This window comes from Mobula birostris, chromosome 30 (assembly GCF_030028105.1).
Source record: "Mobula birostris isolate sMobBir1 chromosome 30, sMobBir1.hap1, whole genome shotgun sequence".
Taxonomy (NCBI): domain Eukaryota; kingdom Metazoa; phylum Chordata; class Chondrichthyes; order Myliobatiformes; family Myliobatidae; genus Mobula; species Mobula birostris.
In genome coordinates, this window is record NC_092399.1 from 1,939,077 (window position 1) to 1,951,456 (window position 12,380).

Consider the following 12,380-nt stretch of genomic DNA (forward strand, 5'->3'; position numbering starts at 1 on the left):
GAACAACAATTAAATGTGAGAATCCCAAATTCCCCCCCAGCTCCCCCCTCCTGTGAGTAAGCAGAAGCAAGCAATGATCCCTCCTCCCCCCACCAGCAAAAAAAAAGGTGCATCGGTACTGCCAGCAAGCCCAAGCGTGTGCTAAGCAATACAAAGTCACCCCAAAGGCTTTGCATTTCATCTGACATTCGACAGACCACAGGTTTTCTCTGTCCCTGGTAAGGGAGAGGGAGGTGTCCCCCATTTTCACAGCCAGTGGGAGCCATAACAACAACCCACTGGTTTACGATGTTAAAAGAACATTTCATTGCTTTTTTCGAGCTCTGTGTCCGAAGATTGCAAAGACCTCGGGTCTTCAGGCCCACAGTGAAAGATTTTCCGGCCTCTCTGACGACACACGAGTCTCCTGCCGTGGCACTGACTCTCATAAGAACATAAGAAATAGGAGCAGGAGTAGGCCATCCGGCCCATCGAGCCTACCCCGCCATTCAATAAGATCATGGCTGATCTGTCCGTAAACCCAGCTCCATTTGCCTGCCTTTTCTCCATAACCCTTAATTCCCTTACTATGTAAAAACCTATCTGTTTCCTAAATATATTTAATAAAGAAGCCTCAACTGCTTCCGTGGGCAGTTAAGGCTTCTTCCCTTTCAAAATTAGAGATGGCCAATAAATGCCGATCTTGTCAGCCACACCCTTAATCCCTGGATGAATAAAAATAGAATGCTCTTAATTTGATGAGAGAGACAACAAGCCCCTTTCTCTGCCTTCTCTCTGATCTATAGCCCAGGGACGTTCTGAATTCTCCTCTTTACTGAATTTCCTCGACTGGTATAAAGATGTGAAATCAGAAACACAAAGTGCTGGTATAGTGACAGGAGATAACTGTTATAATCGCTGCTCACTAAAACAGGAAAACGAAGGGCTGTTTGAAATAGGTCATCAACCTTAACCTCTGGTTTGGACAGCACCTTTCGATCTTGAAAACAAGAATGTTCTGATTGAAAACCCTAAGTGATTTATTTTTCTTGAACTGATTGTTTGAAAATAAGTTAAATTCATCTTCAGACAGGCAAAGTCCTTAAATTAATTACATTGACTGCATGAATGGGACAGGATTTTATTGACTTCTGGAATAACCTCTGAAAGTTACATTGAAGTATTTTAGTTAATCTCACCAAACTAAATGGTTGGAACATTACTCCTAACCGTGTTCTAGTGTAGTGCACTGATTTGCAGTGTAAATAAGAACGTGTGTGGACTGCTGCTCCATTACATCATTAAGCATTTTGATCTGATTGTTTTTCTATTTGCAATCATTCTGGAGAGGTTTGTGGGTGTTGCGTAGGCAGTTCTGCTTCTGGCTTCACTGCAATATTTTCCAGATTGTTTATAAAGAATAGTCTAGCCTTTCAGTTTGTCAGCTACTGAGGAAATATATCAGGCTAATCACAGCTCCTGCAAAATTTTATTTATGCAACAGAGCTCCTCATAGGTGATGGGACTGCACATAGGCGATGGCTGTCCTCATGCGCAATAGGACTCCTCATGGACCACGGCACTCCTGACGGGCAAAGGAAATCCTCACGGGCAACGGTACTACTCGTGGGCAACGGCACTCCTCATGGTAAATGGAACTCCTCGAAGTAAATAGAACTCCTCATGGGCAATGGAATTCCCCATGCGCAACAGAACTCCTCATGGGCAATGAAACTCCTCAAGGACAATGGAACTCCTCATAGGCAACGGAACTCCTCATAGGCAATGGAACTCCTCAAGGACAATGGAACTCCTCATAGGCAACGGAACTCCTCATAGGCAATGGAACTCCTCATAGGCAACGGAACTCCTCAAGGACAACAGAACTCCTCATGGGCAACGGAACTCCTCATGGGCAATGGAACACCTCATGTGCAACAGCATCCCTCTTGGGCAATGGACTCCTCAAGCTAAATGGAACTCCCCACGGTCCATGGCACTCCTCGTGGGCAAAGGAACTCCTCACAGGCAACGGCACTCCTCAAGGTAAATAGAACTCCTGATGTTAAATGACACTCTTCATGGGCCATGGCACCCCTCATGGACAATGGCACTCCTTGTGGGCAATGGAACTCCTCATGGGCAACAGCACCCCTCATGATCCATGGAATTCCTCATGGGCAATGTCACTTTAGTTATTTATGTAATATCCTCAGAGCCTACCATAAGCAGCCCCCAGAGCTGAACCTGGTTGCAGTTTGAGTAGTGTACCTTTGTCCTCAGTGGATCAAAAACAGAATTTTGATTTCTTTAATTCTGGTAAACACTCCCCTCTATTTCCCCCCATTCTGGTGACCCTCTCACACTTTCCATTGTTCGACCCTGCTCTCATGACCTGTTCATCAAATTCTTCTGGTCTTCTAATTCCTTTCTTTTATTCGTTGGTCCACTGTCCTCTCCTATTAGATTCCTTCTGCTTCCATTACTTATCACCTCCTAGCTTTTCACATCGCCCCTCCCTCCCTCCCCCCACCCACCTTTCCCCTTGCCTGGCCTCACCTATCACCTGCCAGTTTGTACCTACACCTTCTTTTTCTGGCTTCTGCCTCTTTCCTCTCTAGACCCGATTAAAGGTCTCAACGTGCAAATGTTGACTGTTACTTCCCTCTATTAAGATGCCTAATCTGCCAAGTTCCTCCAGCATTGTGTGTATATTGCATAAAACAGAACTTTGTTACACCTATTTTGTGTTTGCCGTATCTGTCCCATTGATCCTTGCAGCCTTTTTTTTAACAGATAAAATAATGCTGGAGACACTCAGCAGGTCAAGCAGCATCTGTGGAAAGTGAACCAGTTTGAACCCTCTTGTTGACTGTGTTTCTTTTTCCATACATGCTGGTCAGACTGCTGAAAGTTACCCGTAATCCATTTAGTATTAAATATTTTGATATTGCTGACATGATTAATTTTGAGAATAGATTTGTTCTCTGAAGCTATGAATTATTTCTGATGCCTCCCGTACCCCCTAAATTAAATCTAAAATCCCACAGTCTGAAAATAACACACATAAAATTTGCTGGTGAACGCAGCAGGCCAGGCAGCATCTGTAGGAAGAGGTGCAGTCGACGTTTCAGGCCGAGACCCTTCGTCAGGACTAACTGAAGGAAGAGTGAGTAAGGGATTTGAAAGTTGGAGGGGGAGGGGGAGATCCAAAATGATAGGAGAAGACAGGAGGGGGAGGGATGGAGCCAAGAGCTGGACAGGTGATAGGCAAAAGGGATACGAGAGGGTCGTGGGACAGGAGGTCCGGGAAGAAAGACAAGGAGGGCGGGGGGGGGACCCAGAGGATGGGCAAGGGGTATATTCAGAGGGGCAGAGGGAGAAAAAGGAGAGTGAGAGAAAGAATGTGTGTATAAAAATAAGTAACAGATGGGTGTTTTTAAAAGCAACGAGTTTTAATATACTGGTGCCAAGGTCCAAGGACAATTACAGCTAATTGAGTTCTGATAAAGCATCTCCGCCTGAAACATTGAGTGTTTATTTCCTTCCCCTCATTGATGCTCCCTGACGTTTGTCCAGCACTTTGTGTGCGTTTCTCAGGATTTCTAACATCAGCAGAATCTCTTGTGTTTACAGCTGGCTGAATTTCCCTTGCACCTATTGATGTTAAAATTCATTACAGTACATGGTAATAGGTCAAAGTACAAACTGCTAACAGCACAGTGGAGGAAACAAGGCAATTGGATCCCAAAGTAACACATACATAATGTTGGAAGAACTCAGCAAGTCAGACAGCATTTACGGAAATGAACAACCATTTGATGTTTTGGGCTGAGATTTTTCTTCAGGATCTTAGACGAAGAGGGAAAGAGTTTGAGTGTATCCTTAAAAAAAGAAACTGTGGGGGGAATTCATCAAGTCAGGCAACATCTCTGGAAGCAGAGGGCTGGTTGATATTTGCATCAGGACAATGGCAATCTTTCTGTGTCCACAGCCGATGCTCACCCACTGAGATTTTCCAGCTGTTTGTTTCTTATCAGTTTACAGCATCTGTAGCCTCTAGTGCCTCTTCAATCAATCAAGCTGATGAATTTTAAAGTAAACAGGATATTGAATTAGAAAGGCATGTAGATTAGAATGGATGAATTCAATGCCAAATCGGGCATAGATAAATAAATAAATATGGATATGAAACCGAATTGCTGGAGGTCACTGAAAGGATGTAAGAATAACATTTGAAGGTTTTTGTTGTCTCCAAAAGTAATTTAAAAGAGAAGGAATGAAATTCCCCACTTGGGGATGGTTTACTGGGCCAGAAGGATTGATTGGTAGTAATGAATTCTTATTACATATTGAAAGGGTACTTTAGTTTAATTTATTTATGGAATATGAGTCTGACTGGTGAGATCAACATTAATTGTCGATAAATGCGTCCATGCGTTTATTTGCGGACTGCTGAAGTCTTGTTCTTGCTGACCGTCATTTTACAGGGCATGTCACTCAGGGACTTGGCTATATATATATATATTCTGTGTGACTGTATATTTACTAAATATAGAAACGTAGAAACATAGAAAACCTACAGCACAATACAGGCCCTTTGGCCCACAATGCTCTGCCGAACATGTACTTACTTTGGAAATTACCTAGGTTTACCCATAGCCCTCTATTTTTCTAAGCTCTATGTACCTATCCAGAAGTCTCTTAAAAGACCGTATTGTATCCACGTCCACCACGATCACTGGCAGCCCATTCCACACGCCCAGCACTCTACGTAAAAAAACTTACCCCTGACATCCCAGCTGTACCTACTTCCAAGCACCTTAAAACTGTGCCCTCTCATGCTAGCCATTTCAGCCCTGGGAAAAAAAAACCTCTGACTATCCACATGATCAATCCCTCTCATTATCTTATACACCTCTATCAGGTCACCTCTCATCCTCTGTCGATCCAAGTAGAAAAGGCTGAGTTCACTCAACCTACACTCATAAAGCATGTTCCCCAATCCAGGCAACATCCTTGAAAATCTCCTCTGCACCCTTCCTATAATTTCCACATCCTTCCTGTAGTGAGGTGACCAGAACTGAGCATAGTACTCCAAGCGGGGTCTGACCTGGGTCCTATAAAGCTGTGCCTCTCAGCTCTTGAATTCAATCCCATGGTTGATGAAGGAAAATGTCCCGTGTGTCTTCTTAACCACAGAGTCAAACTGCGCAAACAACAGGAGTTCTGCAGATGCTGGAAATTCAAGCAACACACATAAAAGTTGCTGGTGAACGCAGCAGGCCAGGCAGCATCTCTAGGAAGAGGTGCAGTCGACGTTTCAGGCCGAGTCCTGACGAAGGGTCTGACGAAACGTCGACTGCACCTCTTCCTAGAGATGCTGCCTGGCCTGCTGCGTTCACCAGCAACTTTTATGTGTGTTGAGTCAAACTGCGCAGTAGCTTTGAGTGTCCTATGGATACGGACCCCAAGATCCCTTTGATCCTCCATACTGCCTAGAGTTTTACCATAAATACTATTCGACCATCATACTTGACCTACCAAATTGAACCACCTCACACTTCTCTGGGTTGAACTCCATCTGCCACTTCTCAGCCCAGTTTTGCATCCTATCGATGTCCCGCTGTAACCTCTGACAGCCCTCTACACTATCCACAACACCCCCAACCTTTGTGTCATCAGCAGATTTACTAATCCATCCCTCCACTTCCTCATCCAGGTCATTTATAAAAATCACAAAGAGAAGGGGTCCCAGAACAGATCCCTGAGGCACACCACTGGTCACTGACCTCCATGTAGAATATGACCCATCTACAATCAATCTTTGCCTTCTGTGGACAAGCCAGTTCTGGATCCACAAAGCAATGTCCCTTTGGATCCCATGCCTCCTTACTTTCTCAATAATCCTTGCATGGAGAACCTTATCAAATGCCTTGCTGAAATCTATATACACTACATCTATTGCTCTTCCTTCATCAATGTGTTCAGTCACATCCTCAAAAAATTCAATCAGGCTCATAAGGCACGACCTGCCTTTAACAAAGCCTTGCTGACTATTCCTAATCATATTATGCCTCTCCAAATGTTCATAAATCCTGCCTCTCAGGATCTTCTCCATCAACTTACCAACCACTCAAGTAAGACTCACTGGGCTATTGCTGTCTTATATGTACTATATGTGCCTTGTGCTGTGTATGACGGTTGGTACTGTGCTTTGCACCTTGAATCTGGAGGAACGCTGGCTCGTTTGGCTGTATTCATGGGTATTCCTGTATAGTTGAAAGACAATTAAACTTAACCTTGATTCCTGAAAACCCTTGAGGAGATGCTGGGGATTTGCATTCTGATACCTTTGTTGATCAGCTATATTTCATTTAGTAAGAATATTCCCTCAGTTCAAAGTTCAAAGCTCATAATACACTTATTATCAAAGCATGTATACATTATACAACCTTGAGATTCGTCTCCTTACAGGCAGCTACAAAACAAAGAAATCCAATTGAACCCATTAAAATAAAGAAGACCATCAAGTCTGTGCAGAGAAAAAAATGCACAAACAGTTAGCAAGTGACATTGAGAATAGAAGTTCACGAAAGTGGGTAGATTCAGAAGACCGTCTGTTGCAAGCCACACCCTCGGTTTAGTGCAGAGATGAGTAAGTCTCACAGAGCAGTGAGCTGTACCAGCCCATCATCGCCTCCGACCTAACTCCCTAATCTTTTCAATCTGGCCTGGAAATTAACTCGTCCAGACCTTGGGTCATTCCTCGCTCTCACATCCAGGCCCTGCTGCTTTGATACACCCTTGGGCCCAGTCCTGCTGCCTCAATTCAGCCCGTACCCGACTTTTCCAATTCAACCAGGCACTTAAATTGATCACACCTTGAGTCTTTCCTTGCTCTCATGCCCGGGACCAGGCCCTGCTGTCTCGACTCTGCATCACCTCTGCTCGTCTCACCTCAGTTCTGCAGTAACTAATGCAAATCACTGCCATGCATTCTGCAACTCTGTTTTCCTACTGTTGGGGGGAGGGGGTGAGCGAATGTTGAACATAGAATCTGGGGTGAAAGTCAGCAAGTAAAGTAAAGTGACATCATCATTGATTAACTGGACTTTGAAAATTCACACACGTTCCTCAGTCTCAATTTATTTACTTGTGCACAGGAGAGCAGCATTGGCCCTGTTACCGCACTGCTGTGAATTTTGAACAGAAAATGCAATTTTTATATAGAAATGATGAGCAGTTATGAATATTGACAAATTAGTGACCTTGTGGGTGTTCAGATTTGCATTATCAATCACCATTCACAATACAGGTGTTCAATAGACACTACAAGCTAGCAACCAAAATTACGTATAATTGTCTCCTAGTTGGTGTTTTCCTCTTGCATCCTTGGATTACGTACATATATACTTATCTTGTCTCTGTTAACATGGCTCCAGTCCCCTGTTGTGCAAAGGGAAACTATGTTCTCCAAAGAACTCTCTTTAAAAACCTCACTTGCCTGGTTTGACTGCACTCCATCTGTAAACTCTCCTTGCCTGGACATTATCTTAACCTTCTCCTTGCTGCAGCTTCCACAATGGAACATTGTATTTGCCTTTGTAACACATTTCTTTTCGACCAGTAGATGCAAAATCTGAGTACAATTTATTGTATATCATTATCTCACCACATACTTCAATTGTGCATATCCTCCTCCTGACTATATTCCCTGAAGTATCTTCCCACTATATTCCTTTATCACATCCACCACCTCATCACATTGTCCTCAATGTCTCAGCTCATACCTCATTCCCATTACTCCATGGACTATCTCCCCACCTCCCTCAAATTCACCTTCCTATAAAAAGATTAAATCTGATTTTTTTTTTAGTGTGGCCTGAAACATCGACTGTTTATTCCTCTCCATAGATGCTGCCTGACCTGTTGAGTTCCTCCAGCACTTTGTGTGTGTTGCTCTGGATTTCCAGTATCTGCAGAGTCCCTTGTGTTTACCATCAGGTAGGAGATACAGAAGCCTGAAGGCACACACTCAACGATTCAGGAACAGCTTCTTCCCCTCTGCCATCCGATTCCTAAATGGACATTGATGCTTTGGACACTACCTCACTTTTTTTTAATATACAGTATTTCTGCTTTTGCACATTTAAAAATAATCTATTCAATATACATAATTGATTTACTTATTATGTTTTATTTTATTTATTATTATTTTTCTCTGCTAGATTATGTATTGTATTGAACTGCTGCTGCTAAATTAACAAATTTCATGTCACATGCCGGTGATAATAAACCTGATTCTGATTCTTACAAATGATGAACTGCTGATTGCAAATGCTGAGCCATTTGTGTTGGTCCAGAGATGAATATTGACCTGGGATATTAATGAGAATCTCCTTAATTACATTCTGTGACCTTGGGATAGATTACACCTCTAGCTTTCATCTCATCCAAAAGACAGTAATTCTAATCCACCTTGCAGTAGCTCCATATAGCAATAGATGTTTCATCTTAAATTAGATGCTCAGTTCTCTGGAGTGAGGAAATAACTGTGATGCACTGTAGAGAGTGCAGAGGAGATTCAGCAAACTGTTGCCTGGTTGGAGGGGTTTAGCTATGGAACAGAATTGGACAGGGTTTATTTTTTCTGGAATTAAAGAGCCTGAAAGGTGACCTGGTAAAAGTAAAGTAAATTATGAGAGGCAGATAGAATTTTTTCCAACATTCATCATCATCATTATGTCCCATGTTGTATGATGTAAGTGTTCTTGACAAATCTTTCTACAGAAGTGGTTTGCCATTGCATTCTTCTGGGCAGTGTCTTTACAAGACAGGTGACTCCAGCAATTATCAAAACTCTTCAGAGATTGTCTGTCCAGCATCAGTGGTCGCATAACCAGGACTCCCAGGGCTTCACATGACCCTGATCGGGGTGGGGGGGGAGGTGAAGGGGGTAAGCTAAGCAGGTGCTACACCTTGCCCAAGGGTGACCTGCAGGTTAGCAGAGGGAAGGACAGCCTTGCACCTCCTTTGGTAGAGACGTGTCTCCACCCCAACATTTCCGATATCAAAATAAGAGGGCATAGGTTTAAGAAAGGAGCTTTAGGGGTATCTGAGGTAAAAGTTTTTTAGCTTTGATATGTAGCATGCGTTGCCCGAGAAAGTGGTGGAATCAGATGCAATCATGAGACCTAAGAGAAATTTAGCCAGGCACTTAATAGACAAGGCATTAGATGGTATGGCCCTCTTGTGAGGAAGTGGGATTCATGTTGATGGTCAAAATGCTCAGCTTGCCTGTGGTGGGTCAAAGGACCACTCCAGTTCTACCTTATAACTATGTCACTGAGAATGGTGAGGTAAGATTGCTCTGAGGACCTCAATATGGTCATATTGATTTATTTAGAGATGCAGTACAGCATGGTAACAACCCCAAAGAGCCCCTGCTGTCCAATTACACCCAGACACTCATTCACTTCCCTCCATATCCTTTGAATGAGGGAGGGAACTGGAGTACCGAGAGGAAATCCATGCAGTCACAGGGAGAATATGCATACTCCTTCCAGACAATGGCAGGAGTTCAACCCTGGTCACTAACCGCTGTGTTACCATGCATTACACTAAACGGCTGCACTACCATGCATTACACTAAACGGCTGCACTACCATGCATTACGCTAACCGCCATGCTACCATGCATTACACTAAACGGCTGCACTACCATGCATTACGCTAACCGCCATGCTACCATGCATTACACTAAACGGCTGCACTACCATGCATTACGCTAACCGCCATGCTACCATGCATTACACTAACTACTGGCTACTGTGCATTACACTAACCGCTGTGTTACCATGCATTACACTAACTACTGGCTACTGTGCATTACACTAACCGCTGTGCTACCATGCATTACACTAACGGCCATGCTACCATGCATTACACTAACTGCTGGCTACTGTGCATTACACTAACCGCTGTGCTACCATGCATTACACTAACGGCCATGCTACCATGCATTACACTAACTGCTGGCTACCATGCATTACACTAACCACTGTGTTACCACGCATTACACTAACCGCTGTGTTACCATGCATTACACTAACTGCTGGCTACCATGCATTACACTAACTGCTGGCTACCATGCATTACACTAACTACTGGCTACCATGCATTACACTAACCGCTGTGTTACCATGCATTACACTAACTGCTGGCTACCATGCATTACACTAACGGCCATGCTACCATGCATTACACTAACTGCTGGCTACCATGCATTACACTAACTGCTGGTTACCATGCATTACACTAACTGTTGTCCCTGTCATTAACTAAGAGGAAAAAGCTTGAGGAGTGAACCAGTGGCCTGTTTGAAAATCTAGCAATTTTCACGATATTGATTTCAATTAGCCTCCAATAAAAGGAAATATTAAAAAAATAGATCATGTGCTTTTAATAAAATGATTCTCAGTTGTGCAAAGCAGAGGAGGAAAGTGGATAGGAACAAAAGATCTTTATCAGAAAGTGAAGTTTGTCACACGGAGAGTACAAGTCAATAGTCACTGGCTTGATATTTTGTTTTCCTGGAGAAAATCACTTATTTCACTGTGAAATGTGAAAGCACAGACCATAATGTAGAAGGCATTTACTTTGCATACTGTGGATTCAATACTGGCCTTTGAATTAAAGACCGCAAATCCACTTATTCATGTCAGTAAAGAGCAGCCTTACTTACAGTCAGATTTGAAAGTTAATCGAAACAAAGCCAACCTTTCTCCCCATATTCAACTGTGGCCTATTTTTCTCAGATACAATCCATAAATTATTTTAGAATCAGAATCAGGTTTAATATCACCAGCATGTGTCTTGTAATTTGTTGTTTTCCAGCCGCAGTACTTTGCAATACATAATAATAAAAACTACAAATGTATATATATATATATATATATATATATATAAAATTTAATAAGTAGTGCAGAAAGAGAGATAAACAATTTCTGAGCTAGTATTCATGGGTTCACTGTCTATTCAGAAATATAATGGTGGAAGGGAAGAAGCTGTTTCTAAAATGTTAAGTGTGGGGCTTCAGGCTCCTGTACCGCCTCCATGTACATGATTTTCAAGCAATAGTCAAATTCCATTCAAAATAGGTTTGGGTTTTGTCAGGGTGCTGAAGCTGGGACCCAATTGCACACCAAGTACTGTGCGTGCTGTGGTATTTACTGTGTAGCAAATCTCGGGTGGGGGGCAACAAAGTTGGTGTCAAAGTTCAGGCAGAGATCAAAACATCCAGAGAAATCCAAAAACCAGAATTGGGAAACAGGCAGAGTCGGTATTCAAACAGACAGAGTACAGATATGAATGCTGGAAAGGCTCAGGAATATTCACTGGCACAATCTGGCAACAATCAGGTGAAAACACAGGACTGAAATACGCTGAGGAATAAACAGAGAGACAGATGATAGGTGGAGCACAATGAGACAGAAGTGGCAGCAATACAGGTGATAATGAGAAACAGGTGAGAGACGGAGTACTCAGTAATACAGGGGCCGGAGAAGAGCAGGAATAGGGACAGGAGCACATGGGGCATGAAAACAAACAAGCACACGGCAATACAAAACCACAGACTGACGGCTAGGGGGAAAACACACAAAAGGACAGTTCAGCTGGAGGTACTGACAGGTTTCTGCTTGATGGCAAATATGAGTTGTGCCTCAGTGGATAGCATCCTGCATCTAGACCAGAAGGTTGAAGACCAGCAGCTAAAGTTAAACTCAAAGTTGAGTTTATTGTCTTGTGCACACATATATGTACACACAGATACAATTAAAATCTTACTTGCAGCAGCATTACAGGCACATAGCATCAGTTGCACAACTTTTGAGGGATCTTGAGATCCACACTTATAGATCCCTCAAAGTTGTTGTGTAGGTTGATAAGGTGGTCAAGAAGATATATGGGACTGTATGTAAGTCTTCATTAGTTGGGGGATTGAGTTCAAGAGCCACAAGGTAATGTTGCAGCTCTATAAAACTCTGGTTAGACTTGGGCACTTAGGGTATTGTGTTCATTTCTGGCTGCCTCATTATAGGAAGGGTGAGGAAGCTGTAGAGAGGGTGCAGATAAAATCCATCAGGATGCTGTTTGGATTGGAGAGGAAAGGCTAAGCAAGCTAGGGCTTTTTTCTTTAGAGTGAAGCAGGATGCGAAGTGATTTGGTGGAGGTGTATAAGATAATAAGAGGCACAAATAGGGTGGACAGTAAGGGCAGCAATGGCTAATCCAAGAGGAAATTATGGGGATGGGATGCCACAGGTACATTTATTTACACAAGGATGGTATTTGCATGGAATATACTCCTGGAAGATACACTGGAGACATTTAAACGATT

General features: G+C 43.0%; 1 long non-coding RNA gene across 1 annotated transcript in view; it reads left to right on the forward strand.

Moving 5' to 3' along the window:
- The first annotated feature begins 1,445 nt into the window (after nucleotides 1-1,445).
- Nucleotides 1,446-12,380, forward strand: part of LOC140190511 (uncharacterized) — an 87,699-nt gene continuing 76,764 nt past the window's right edge. The window contains exon 1 of the long non-coding RNA XR_011883621.1: nucleotides 1,446-2,025. This is a non-coding gene — a long non-coding RNA (uncharacterized lncRNA). The remainder of the gene's footprint in view (nucleotides 2,026-12,380) is intronic.